The sequence below is a fragment of the Glandiceps talaboti genome, chromosome 14, assembly GCF_964340395.1.
Source record: "Glandiceps talaboti chromosome 14, keGlaTala1.1, whole genome shotgun sequence".
In the NCBI taxonomy this organism is placed as follows: domain Eukaryota; kingdom Metazoa; phylum Hemichordata; class Enteropneusta; family Spengelidae; genus Glandiceps; species Glandiceps talaboti.
The window spans coordinates 7,370,754-7,382,893 of NC_135562.1; the positions used below are offsets into that span (position 1 = coordinate 7,370,754).

Genomic DNA, 12,140 nt, shown 5'->3' on the forward strand with positions numbered 1-12,140 from the left:
GTATATGCAGCTTCAGTACAATTTGTAAAAGGTGACACATGCATGTACAATGTAAATGATAACCTATTCCCCAACACTAATCTGGCTGCTTACCCCCTCAGGCATTTCCGCTACCTTTTTAAAGCGACCACAGGTCACATAGCACCAAAGGTGCTGTCGAGGGCTTACATTTGTATATGAAGCTGCACACCAGAGGTACTAGCAGTCATCCTTTGCTTTAAAATTTGTTCATAGCAACCTTCCAAGCACAAGTCTGAGGTCTTACCGTAAGACTACTTAACCCCAGCTCTCTACCATATAGGTTTGATTGAACAAAGCCAAAGTTGACATGCTCTTTTACTCATATGAATAGTCCCAGGTTTATACAGCAGCCTCAGAAGGATGCCTTACATGTATCTGTCACCTGCTATTTGTTCAGTATTATGAACTAAACAATTGCTGGTATAATTTGGACTCAAGGGAAAATCCATAAATAAATACATCAACACAATGTTACTGGTAGGAAGAAGATTAAGTATTATGTATCAATACCAAAACATCCAACTGTATTGGTAGACTAACTTTGATATATAAGGGAAGAACTAAGACACATGACAACGTTCAACCTGCTCATTGTCATTTAACATGGTAGATTCCTTAAAGGCTATAGAGACCGTACAATTATCAAGTCAGTGTTCCTCTAAATTTTGCAGCTACATTCAGTGTTTTTACAAAGGTTTGTGGGAATAGTGTAACAGAAGATGAAAAAAACTACTACATGTAGTCACACTTTATACAACATTGTTGTCAGTATGTTGTACATGCACAACGAGTTTGGTGGGAACGTTGGTAACTTTAGTCTAGTTCCTGACGACCATGTTCTGATTTTACACTACGTTATCTTCACACATTCAAGTTATGTCTAGTTGTTACTCTCTCACAGAATTCTGTGCTCCCCTACAGTGTTCATATAAACATTATATAGTGATGTTGTTGCGTCCCCACGTGATTTTAGTTTAAGCAGACTGGAGGCCTCCTCTACATCTGAAGTGGCGCCCATACAAATGAATTTCTGCTCAGTGAGCCACACAGCCAATCAGGTTGCGTCTTACTTGTCATGGGCATACGCTTGAAAAATACTTCGTACATTGTCAGCCGGGGTTGTCAGTTGCCTGTGTGCACACTTAGTAACGCCATGTTGTTTGTTGATATTCAATGCGTATGCCCATGACAAGTAAGATGCAACCTGATTGGCTGTGTGGCTCACTGAGCAGAAATTTGTTTGCATGGGCACCACTTCAGATGTAGAGGAGGCGATCAGGCTAAAAACGTAAACATGTACCACGAAGGTAAATTCAGGCAAAATAACGAAGGTAAAATAGCAGTGAATGATTAGCCGACATCTACGTCGGATTTTAATCAGATTGTGTCTAATACTGCTCGAGAATCCCTGTCAGGTTTCCTGATTGTCAGGCTGATGTTAACACTAGGCAAACCTGGTGTTCATATACATAGAACTATAAGTTACTGGTTCAGGCATTAACCCCCCCACTTGTGAATACAGATGTGAGATGTTACTAGTACAGTATAGCCTAGTGTTACCGGTAGCAACACTCAGCAAGACTGACATTCTAGCACCATATGCTAGCACCATGCTAATCTATATAAAAAGCAGTTAATTTAAGCTGTACTGTACCATCAAAAACATTAGCAGTCAGCTGTAACAACTATTTACTATTGCCTGCTGGTGAAAATTCAACGAAGATTTCAAAGTGAGATGACAAATCTGTCATCCCAAATCTACTATGTTAAACTTCGTACTTTTCTGACATGAAACCGTTCATGATTTTGATTCATATCTGTCCATCAGAACATGTTAAAATGAGGGATGAGCCATCATCATGTTACATGTGGATGATGTATAGTTTTGTCAACCTTGACAACTCTAACATGGCAGCCATATCAATTCTTTGCACCATTGAGTGGATTTCTCCATCAGATAATAGCCCCATGTGAATATGAAAGCCTTCAAGTGTTTTTATGTCACGATAGAACGCTATTGCTAAGTTGAAAAATACATTAAAGCAGGTGATTGGAGGGTGAATTTTGAGTTATTTCTTAGCTTTTCTGTCAAGGTCTGTTACTTCAGGCGTTTTTGTCGTGTTTTATTGAAGGACTGTGCGCAAATACCAGATTATGGAATGGAATTCTATCAGGTAAATGTCACCCATAATATCCTGGGAAAACATAGCTTTTCTAACAACACTCAAGAATGAGATATGACGTACACACATGTACGTGTATTCTTTTTATGCCGACTCAATATACATGTACTTTAATGCATGGATGCTTAGACACATAGGATAAGACTGGAAGGTTCATCTGGCAAGCAAGAATTTTCACCTCAAAGCCTGTGAACTCAGTAATTCAAAGTCAGTATTTTTTATGCATACCATGTATGGAAGCTGATTGGTTGAAAAAGTCACATGATGCTTATATTAGTTTCATTAAGTCACACAATGCCCACATGACTTCTTTCACTCGATGATGTTTGATGCAATTATCTTCACATGCAATAACCTTGATGTTAACACAGGGTTGATTGACTGTCCCAACTTCTTACAATGTTCGTAAATTGCTGACAGAAGTTTCTTTGTTCTGGCAGCTTTTACCCTGGTCCCACACTGTCTAGTTGTTATCCCAATATAGTTGTGATTGCAGCCTTCACATTTGATGTGGTATATTACTTCACATTTTGTCAAATTTTCTATTTTTTAGTTGACATCGGTGAGTACGTAGTAATGTCTCATGGAGTTGAACAGTCAGTGGTATATGTTTATTCTCTCTGCTTTGAAAACTTTTTTTTGAACACCTCTGACATATGGGATACCTACAATAAGTTGTCATTTCTTGACTTGTCACTGTCTTTGCATTGGTCCTTCTTATAGTCTCAGTTACCCAGCCTCTCGCCACTGGGGGCGCTGCCTATGAGACCACTCCAAATGCGAGTCTATAGAAACGAGATTCGTAAGCCCATTTTTTTATGGTTTGAAGAAGTGTATTGTGTGACTTCTGTCGCAGGGTAGTTGAAATGTGGTTTCCCCAGACTTTCGTTTGGTGGTCTCGGAGAAGAGCTCCCAGTGGTGAGAGTCCAGGTAATAATAATGATAATGATAATGTTGGGCGCTTTCCCATGCCATGTTCAAAGCGCTTTACAATTATTACCCCTGGCTCGGATCAGAACGACACAATGCCCTTATAAGTCTTCCTCAACTCCCTGGGGAGCATACAATCCATTGCATCCATTTCAGCGCATAGGATTAAAGCCTTCACATTGCAACCTACATCCTACCAGGTCCCCAATTATACAGCTGGGTTGACTGAGGCACAATTGTGGTTCAAATCTTGCCCAGGGACTTTAGCCACTCAAAAACAAACAGCAGGCAGCGACAGGGCTCGAACCTGCAACCTGTAGATTCCAAGCCGGTCACGCTAACCATTCACCCATCATGACTCCACCGAGACTATCCTTCTTAGGGATTTTACATATCTTCTCCTACAGTCATATGACAAGTCTGTGTTATTGAATCGTATACAATAACAGAAGGCTGAATGAGTTAGCCAAAATATAGTACACTGGGTAGGTAAATTATTTAATATGTTCTGAGTTTGGAACTAAATACAAAATATGATTCCAGAGACAGGAAACAACGTATTATGATTGTGTACATGTGTAGCACCAATGTGTAGCAAGCCAATATTTTCTCAAATGCAGTCCTCAATTGCAAACAGTTACTATTTTAAAAAGCAAAGTGATGAATTTCATTCCTGTACATTCATAATACTGTAGTCCAACATTAGGAGATAGAAAATCTGTAATATTCTCTAAAACAGCAGTTTCATAGGTGTTCTATGAGCTCTGTGAGCGTGTTACATGGTGAAAGCCATGCAGCTAGGAAATTTTGAACTAGTCAAGAATTTATTATGTGGTTCCTTCCATGACCCCATATTAGACCAAACAAAATAGAAAATTGAGTAAAGTGGACCCCATTTTAGAATTCTTATCTCTACAAATAAAGTACCCCTTGTAGACCAAAGGTTGAAAAACCCCACCCCAAAGGGCAGCACATATACATATACCCAATAAGCGGCTGTACTCCCCCCCCCCCCCCCCCCCAGAATATTTCATTCAGTCTTGACCCAAAATGAGAAAGTACATCCCTTGCAATGACTGATGGGTACTAAAAGATTTAAGCTTTTATAAGAATAACTCCTGCTTTATTGAAAAAAAAAACAGCTGACAGCTCACACGACTCACTTAATCTTCTAAGTGGTTACTATGGAAACAGATGACCTTTAACTTGTGATGTCAAAGATAAGGATCAAAGATGAAGAAACAGTTTCATCTTTTGCCATTCGTTCAGTACATGTACTTAGTATTTAGTAGTTACGTGCATGGAACTTAGCTATAGCGACTACTATATTTTGTATACTGTGTTCTATTTGTACTCTAGACTATGATCTTAAACCTGCATTCACTGTAACTGAGATCATTTTGCACACACAAACACACATACATACATGTTCATACATACACACACACACACACATGCTCGCATGCGCACACACTGCACACACACACACATACATACATACATACATACACACACACACACACACACATACATACATACATACATACATACATACATGTACATACATACATACATACACACACACACACATCATGATTACAAAACAACTACTGGCAGGCAATTCTATTCCCTCCTTCCCATTCTTCCCCACCTTTCACCCTTTCCCTACCATTTCCTTCACTGTCCTCAATATTCTACCAAGAAACCTTTTCTTCTTTCCCAATTGACCCTCGCACCTTTCCCAATTCCTGTCTCCACATTTTTCTCAATTACATGTAAAATGTACATCTCCCTGACCCCGACCCTCACCATCCTTGTTTTTTCTCACCCTCCTATTCTTCATTCTCACCCTCCCCTAGGCTCTGTTGCTTCCCTCCTCACTTTCAATGTAAACAAATTGCTTACATTAAACTCCAGAAAAAAAAACGAAACAAAAAACGAAACAAAAACACAAAAAATAAACAAATACACATAACCAACTGTTTTTGAAGACAAATCAATGTTACTTGAGATCATCATAACTATTAAATATTCATGAGAATGTATCAAATATTCAAGAGATAAGTTTGACTGGGAATCGCATATCAAGGCATAGAAAGATTAGGTGAAAAATTGATGAGCATGCCCCCAAGTGGCGCAGAGATAAGACGACTTCCATGTTTATGTCTCCTGATAAGAGAAACAAAAGAGATTTGTTATCTGTGTGTTGTCTTTCAAAGACCTTAGACAGTTCAATTTCACATTTTTTGTACGAATTGTATTCCTATGTGATCAAAATAACACCATCTTGTAGCTATCAATCGCTTGTTAACACTACGACCTTTCTTGTCTGTACCTTTGTAAATGAATTCAGGAAGAAAATACTGTCACTTGATCCAGTGTTAAACATTGTTGTTCCGTGTACGGTGTACTTTTAACACATCGTTGATGGCCAAATATTGGGGTTACCGGTACCGAGCAGTTCACTCATCACCTCTTACCACTGCAGTCTGGATTTGAACCTGCTCAGCTCCACTTGGGTTTGATAAAAATGAACAAGATCTGTATGTAAGAAGGGTGATGCTGAGTTTGACCCTAACTAACAATGCATTTTCCTTCTGTTTTATAAAGGCACTTTGGCAATGTACATGTACAAGTGCTGACCATATTTGAATTTCCAGATTTGATTTTGAATAATAAAGTATATATATTATTACACAATTAGCCATTGTGGTGTGACTTAATTTTGCCATGTGGTTGGATGGAAGTGTAAAGAGTGTCATTTCATGTGTCACTGTGACCCAGCCAAAAAATGCATGTTTTCTAATGGTGCAAGCAAATTCTGTTTTCTTGTATTTTTATTCAATTAACCGGCCAATCAATCAATAATCAATCAGGCAATTAACAAATCAATCAATCAATGAACTACCTAATCAAAAACATTTTGTAAATGGTGAGAAATCCAAATGGTATTTTACTTTTGCGTTAATTTTTCTAAGTTTACCTTCCTTGCTATGAAAAAACGTACTGATTCATTGGTCTAAAAGACTCCTGTAAATTCTTACATTCATTTGCCACAATTTCTGGACAATGCATATTTTGTCCTCACGATGTTAGAATTTCCATCATTTTATTTTTTTTTTCTCGAAGATGTAAAAAAAAGTTTAAGGTCAGCAATGAAAAACTAGGTGGGGTCGGGTAACCAGAACCAAACAACTTTTTTTTTTTACGTCTGAGGACATTTTGTCAGAAACATATTACAATAAAATTATACCAATTATTTAATATTCTTAATGTTTTCATGAAACATGTATAGAAAATTTATGATTATATCTATGTTAATAATTACGATTGTAGAATAAATCTATGTTTGGAAGACCTCACTTTATGCAGACATCACGATTTATATACGATTTTCCAAGAATTGTCACAAAGCGATTTTTATTATTTGCAAACTGATCACTAATTCTCATAAATTTTAATGCTTCAATAAAAGAGGATTTTTCATTATGGTCACAGTTAGCAAGAGAAGTACGGTAGTAGCTAGGTCATTGATCGAAATAAATAAATACCATGATCTGATTGGCAGATTCCTCATCATATGACATGTTTCCATGGATACAGAATAAACAATGTATTTTCAATATTCCCATTTCTTCTGATTTGTTGTAGATACAGTAGAAGAGATACTCTGCAGGCTGTACACAGGTAAGATTGGATTTAGTACTAGGAACTTGAATAGGAGGTTTAGAATTGCCAAATGTTCGGGTGTGGGGATGGGAGGGTGTGGAGATGGGGGGGGGGGGGGGGGGGTCAGGATATCCTGGAATCCTGGAATGAGAACAGTGCACACTGTTTTTTTCAAGAGTAAAAACTAAAACCAGAGTGCACCAACAAGTTTTGTCTAGTTACTATTCATGTACTCATTCTTTATTACTGCTTTCTAACGTATAGTCAAACTGACACATTCTATCAAAAATCTAGCTAAATCTCTTGCTGGGGAAAAGATGAAAAGTGCATATCAGTAGTAATCCATCACACACTGACAGGCGATTATAATTGGTTACTTTGTTCAGTTTCCTACAAACTCAACCTCCAGTTTGAATGTAAGTTACTCAAGGATACGATAGCGTCATCAGGTTTATATATTATATAAACACTCCCATAGCGTAAACCATTGCTGTTGGTGGCAAAAATGGAATTCTGTGCTGGAGAAATCCATTTGACTATACGGTGGAGATGATTGTAACATGTATCGTAGGACTAGACCACAGCAAATTGTTCTTTGTTGTTTTTATAATTTCTGAGTCTTGATTGAATATTTAGAAATTTGAATACTAGGGACTTCAACTTGAAGTTTGAAGGGTAAGCTCTAAACATATCATAAAGCCTTTTAGGATTTTGAGTAGAACTCTAGAGAGTTCAAGGATAAATCAATAGCAATGTTTTCCCTGGACGAAAACATCCAAATTTTCTTCGTTCTCTATTTAGACAAATATTCCTGAAAATTGCATTTAGAAAATAACCACATTTTTCGCATGAATTGAAATTGAATTCAAATTTATTCCACCAGAAAATGAAAACAAAACATATATTCTTTGAAAGTAATTCAAAACAGAATTCTGATGAGGGTCATAGAGAATAGTTAACTGAAATCTGGTATGTAACAATCCTGGCAAGTCAGAGTAATTTATGTTTATTCGATCCTACTTCTTGACAGTGTGTGTTTTAGCGTTGCCGTTGTGAGGCCCTGTAATAGTAGGGTGATGTTGTGCATGTTATGTGTGGTATATTTTTTTAGCATACTTGTACTTCAACAGTAATTGAAATATACAGGTACATGAAATAATGAAGTTGACAATGTACATTTACAAGACAGTCCTTGAAAAAGGTTGTATTCTTATTTGGACTGCAGAGGATAGTATCATCAATATTTAGAAGTCCTCGAAAGAGGATAGTATACGAGTAGTTAAAGTAGTCTTTGGAAGAGGCTATCATGTATGATAAAATTAGTCCTTGGAAGAGGCTAGTACACAAGTAGTCAGTATCGTCTTTGGAAGAGGCTGTATGTTTTGAATTAGTCCTTGATAGAAAATATCATTAAGGCCTGTCCTTGTTTGTAACTCAAATTACACTGTAAAAAGCTGAAAAATATGTAAAAATGTTTGTTATTGTACCTACAATAACAAACATTTTATACATATTTATCTTTTTTGGCAGTTTGTTGAGTTACAAAACAAGAACTTGGCATATGTTGTTTCACACTAATTTTTCAAGTAGTAGGAAGCCATGATAAAATTGTTTTATAAATTAAAAATTGAAAGTAAATACCCAATCCTCATCTATATTGGCACTTTAATGAATGTCTACATATTTACCTAATGACAGATGCATGAAGAAACTAAGTTTCATTTGCTAAGCAATTTATTATGTCGCAATTAGGTCAGTGAAGAATTGAAATATCCCATATTATAACTCACAAGGGACGACTAAAATGACTATCATGGAAAGTAATTATCATCCGAGGTGAAGAGACAACCTTTAAACGTATTAATCACATGAAATAACCCATCCTAAATGTCATCAAAATTTTATAGGGTATTTTAGACATGAAACTTGTCATAGTGTGATAAGGTTGTAGCTAAGAACAGTCAAATTCAGTATTTTTATTAATGGGACATGTTCAGTAACTACTGAGTACTTTTTTGTCATTTTTGTTTCCAAATAAAAGTTTACTTATATTTTACCCTTCACTGTCACTTGTTAAATGGAACATGCTCAGTAACTACTGAGTACTTTTCGTCATTTTTGTTTCCAAATAAAAGTTTACTTATATTTTACCCTTCACTGTCACTTGTTTAATGGGACATGCTCAGTAACTACTGAGTACTTTTCATAATTTTTCTTTCCAAATAAAAGTTTACTTGTATTTTACCCTTCACTGTCACTTGTTTAATGACAAGTGGTTGCTGACTGGCAAAACTAACATATTAACTGTTAATTGTGATTCTATATACTATTACACAAGAATAAAATGATTAAATCATTTTAGACATGTAGTATGAGAAAACAGTATCACAGTAGTTATTACGATGGGAGTTTGGACAGTGATTACTATGTTAAACAGGTGATAGCGAAGGGTAAAATATAAGTAACGATTTATTTGGAAAGAAAAGTGACGAAAAATACTTCCAGGTTGCAGACCATGTCCCTTTAAGGTTTGGGAACTCCAGAACAGAGTCTGAGAGAGAAAACTGGTAAAATTGACAATTATTTCCTTTCCTTTAAATTGTCACATTTTTTTTTGTCATGTATCATTTAAAATATTACTGTCCCTCCCAAGGATGATTGTAAATTGGTGGCAACCCCATTATTCCGATTTTAGTTGGAACTCCACTAAAACATGTACCTGGAGATCTTGGGTAGATTTTACTCACTTGTCGTCATTCACGAAAAACAATCATGGTATTTTATGCTAACATGGTAATTTTCAGACTCTTTTATCAAACATCTATATATAAGCTATTTTACATAGTAAAAGAATCATAGTACCAAATAGAGAAATGAAATGTCTACTCACAGAGTCAAAACATTTTTTGGAAGTGAATCTCAAAGTTTGCCTGACATCTCATCAAGATCATCAACTTTGTTGTGAAAGGTACTGGTATATTTATAAAGTACAGTGCTCTTTGGCAGTGTATGGGTATTCAAAACTGAGACATACAGTATCTGCACATTTTCAAACAGTACTCCTAGACTATGGAATTCTTATACAGCAATCCTCAATTCTGAACAGTTCAAGAACAAACTTAAAGACACTGTGACATAATTATGTTCAAAAAAAGCAATTCATGTGGATTGACCCATATTGATGCTATTGAATAGTGCGACGATTCTCGATTCTGGCACAATAAAAATTTTTTGAATTAGATTAAATATAGGTATGAAATCTTTAGTGAAGGAAATCTTTTTGTTTGTCAAAAAAACAAACTATTAAACAGGGATATCACTAATTTTAAAAGTAGCAAGTCAAATATGACAAAAAGTGGCAGGAATATCTATGAATGAGGCTCATGAATCTGTTCACAGATGGATACTGGCTGATATGGAGAATTGTTAAACAAAGTCGTGAAAAAGTGACTGACAAAACATTGCAGAATAGTCAGCATTTTTTTGCCGCCTACCGGCTCTTATCAACATCCCTGTATCATGTATATAAGTATAATATTTTGTATGTATGTAGCAAGACTAAAGTTAGTTAGTGTAATTTTGAGAGTACATACACAATGTCTGCTTCGGTCGTGTCATGTTGTTATCTTTATGTGTGTACATTTTGAACACTTCTGTAGAGGAGACATAGAAGTGTCCAAAAGGGGTAGTTATTCAGATAACCAAACAAATTCATTTGTTATCTATCTTCAACTTAAGAGAGAGAGTGCCTGAAAGCAGTATTTTAACTACATGTATATACCCTTCACTTCTAGAAGGTTCCAGAATGTTGACTTTTATCGTACAGAAGGGACATCCAAAAGGTTTGACTACAGCCATTTGAATGTGTTATCTTTGCTTGCAGATGTAGAATGGCTGAAGGCAATATTTGAAATAGCCACCCTATCCTGTCAAGTTGTTATCTTTTATATTGACCTCTAAGTTATAGTGTCTGGGAGGGACATTCAAAAGGTCTCGACTCCCGGTTTGCCATTATCTCCACTCGTTGTTGTGAAGTAGGTGACAAAAATATTTTAATTGAGAATACCTGGGGGGCTGTATTTGGAATGTGTACCTTTTGCTCATGTCACATTGCAACATTTGGTGTCCTGTAATTATTAACAAGTGGTCTCTCTAATAGATGAATTTTCTTCTAATTATTAACAAGTGGTCTCCTTAATAGAGGGTTTTTCAAAATGTCCACCTCCACATGAATGAACCTGCTGGATTTAATTGTTGACTTTTGAGCCGTGGGCATTTTGGCAATACTGAAAATGTCTAAACCCAAGTTCCAAAAGTTGATATGAAATGCCTGGGCCCCAAGGGCAATAAGTAAACATATCTACCCAGTGTGGATAAAGCTGCTAGTTTCGAATTCAAGAGGTAGGAGTACAAAAGTAAAGATTACAAAATGTAATATAGTTCTTATCAATTAGTATATAATCCATGACGTATTAAATAACAATTCTTTGACAAAAGGCATAGGCAAGATAATTATGGGTTATCGACCTGACGAATACCTGTATACCGAAAAATAAGACAATATACCAAATAAATGATGCAGTATATGCATAGAAAGATCTCCGAATCACATGCACCAAAATGAACTCAAACACGCGTCCTGAAAGATAGAATGGACATACTCAATGTAGTTAGACGGTAGGGAAAAATACTATGTTCATCTTCACTCCATTAGTTTCAAGAGGTGATTTGAGATGGAAATGTAATGTCCTAAATCTTGCATACTTTTCAGCCCCCATCAAGTTTGTTTGTCCCGTATGGAAGCTGATGTCATGGCACCGTCTGTCTGTCTATCTGTCTGTTTGTTCATTTATTCCGGACCCCCAAACCATATAAATCCTACATTAGTTGTAAAGCTACATCACAAGGGCAAACAAGTCAAATATTACCCCGAGATATATCCAGTGAACAATTGAAGATCATAGAGTGACATTAACTTGATGTGGGTAGACATTATCATTGTTAAGGGAAGATCGCACATTGTCGTACAAGCTCAAAAATGAACATCTTTAGTTTAGGTCAAAACCTCCTCCCCCTCCCCTTCCCCCATAACAAACATTCACATATATGATTTAAGTGTGACATCAAACATTTATATATGTTGTAAACTATGATGGTAATACCAATACGATCAATGTAATGTACAAACGTGATTGTAAACACATTAAAATACTACCAGAAACTCAGCACCGTATCTCATGTTAGAATTAAATTTTTTTAATCAACTTATCAACATCTCAGTAGTAAGTACAAAGCTGTTATCATTAAAGGAGGGAAAGTTTTCCATCAAAATTTGGT

General features: G+C 36.2%; 1 protein-coding gene across 1 annotated transcript in view; it reads left to right on the top strand.

Moving 5' to 3' along the window:
- LOC144445460 (neurocalcin homolog) overlaps positions 1–12,140 on the top strand; it is a 158,496-nt gene that overhangs the window by 49,197 nt on the left and 97,159 nt on the right. Inside the window, exon 2 of the mRNA XM_078135017.1 lies at positions 6,786–6,821. The gene's annotated coding sequence lies outside the window, so the exon portion shown is untranslated. The remainder of the gene's footprint in view (positions 1–6,785; positions 6,822–12,140) is intronic.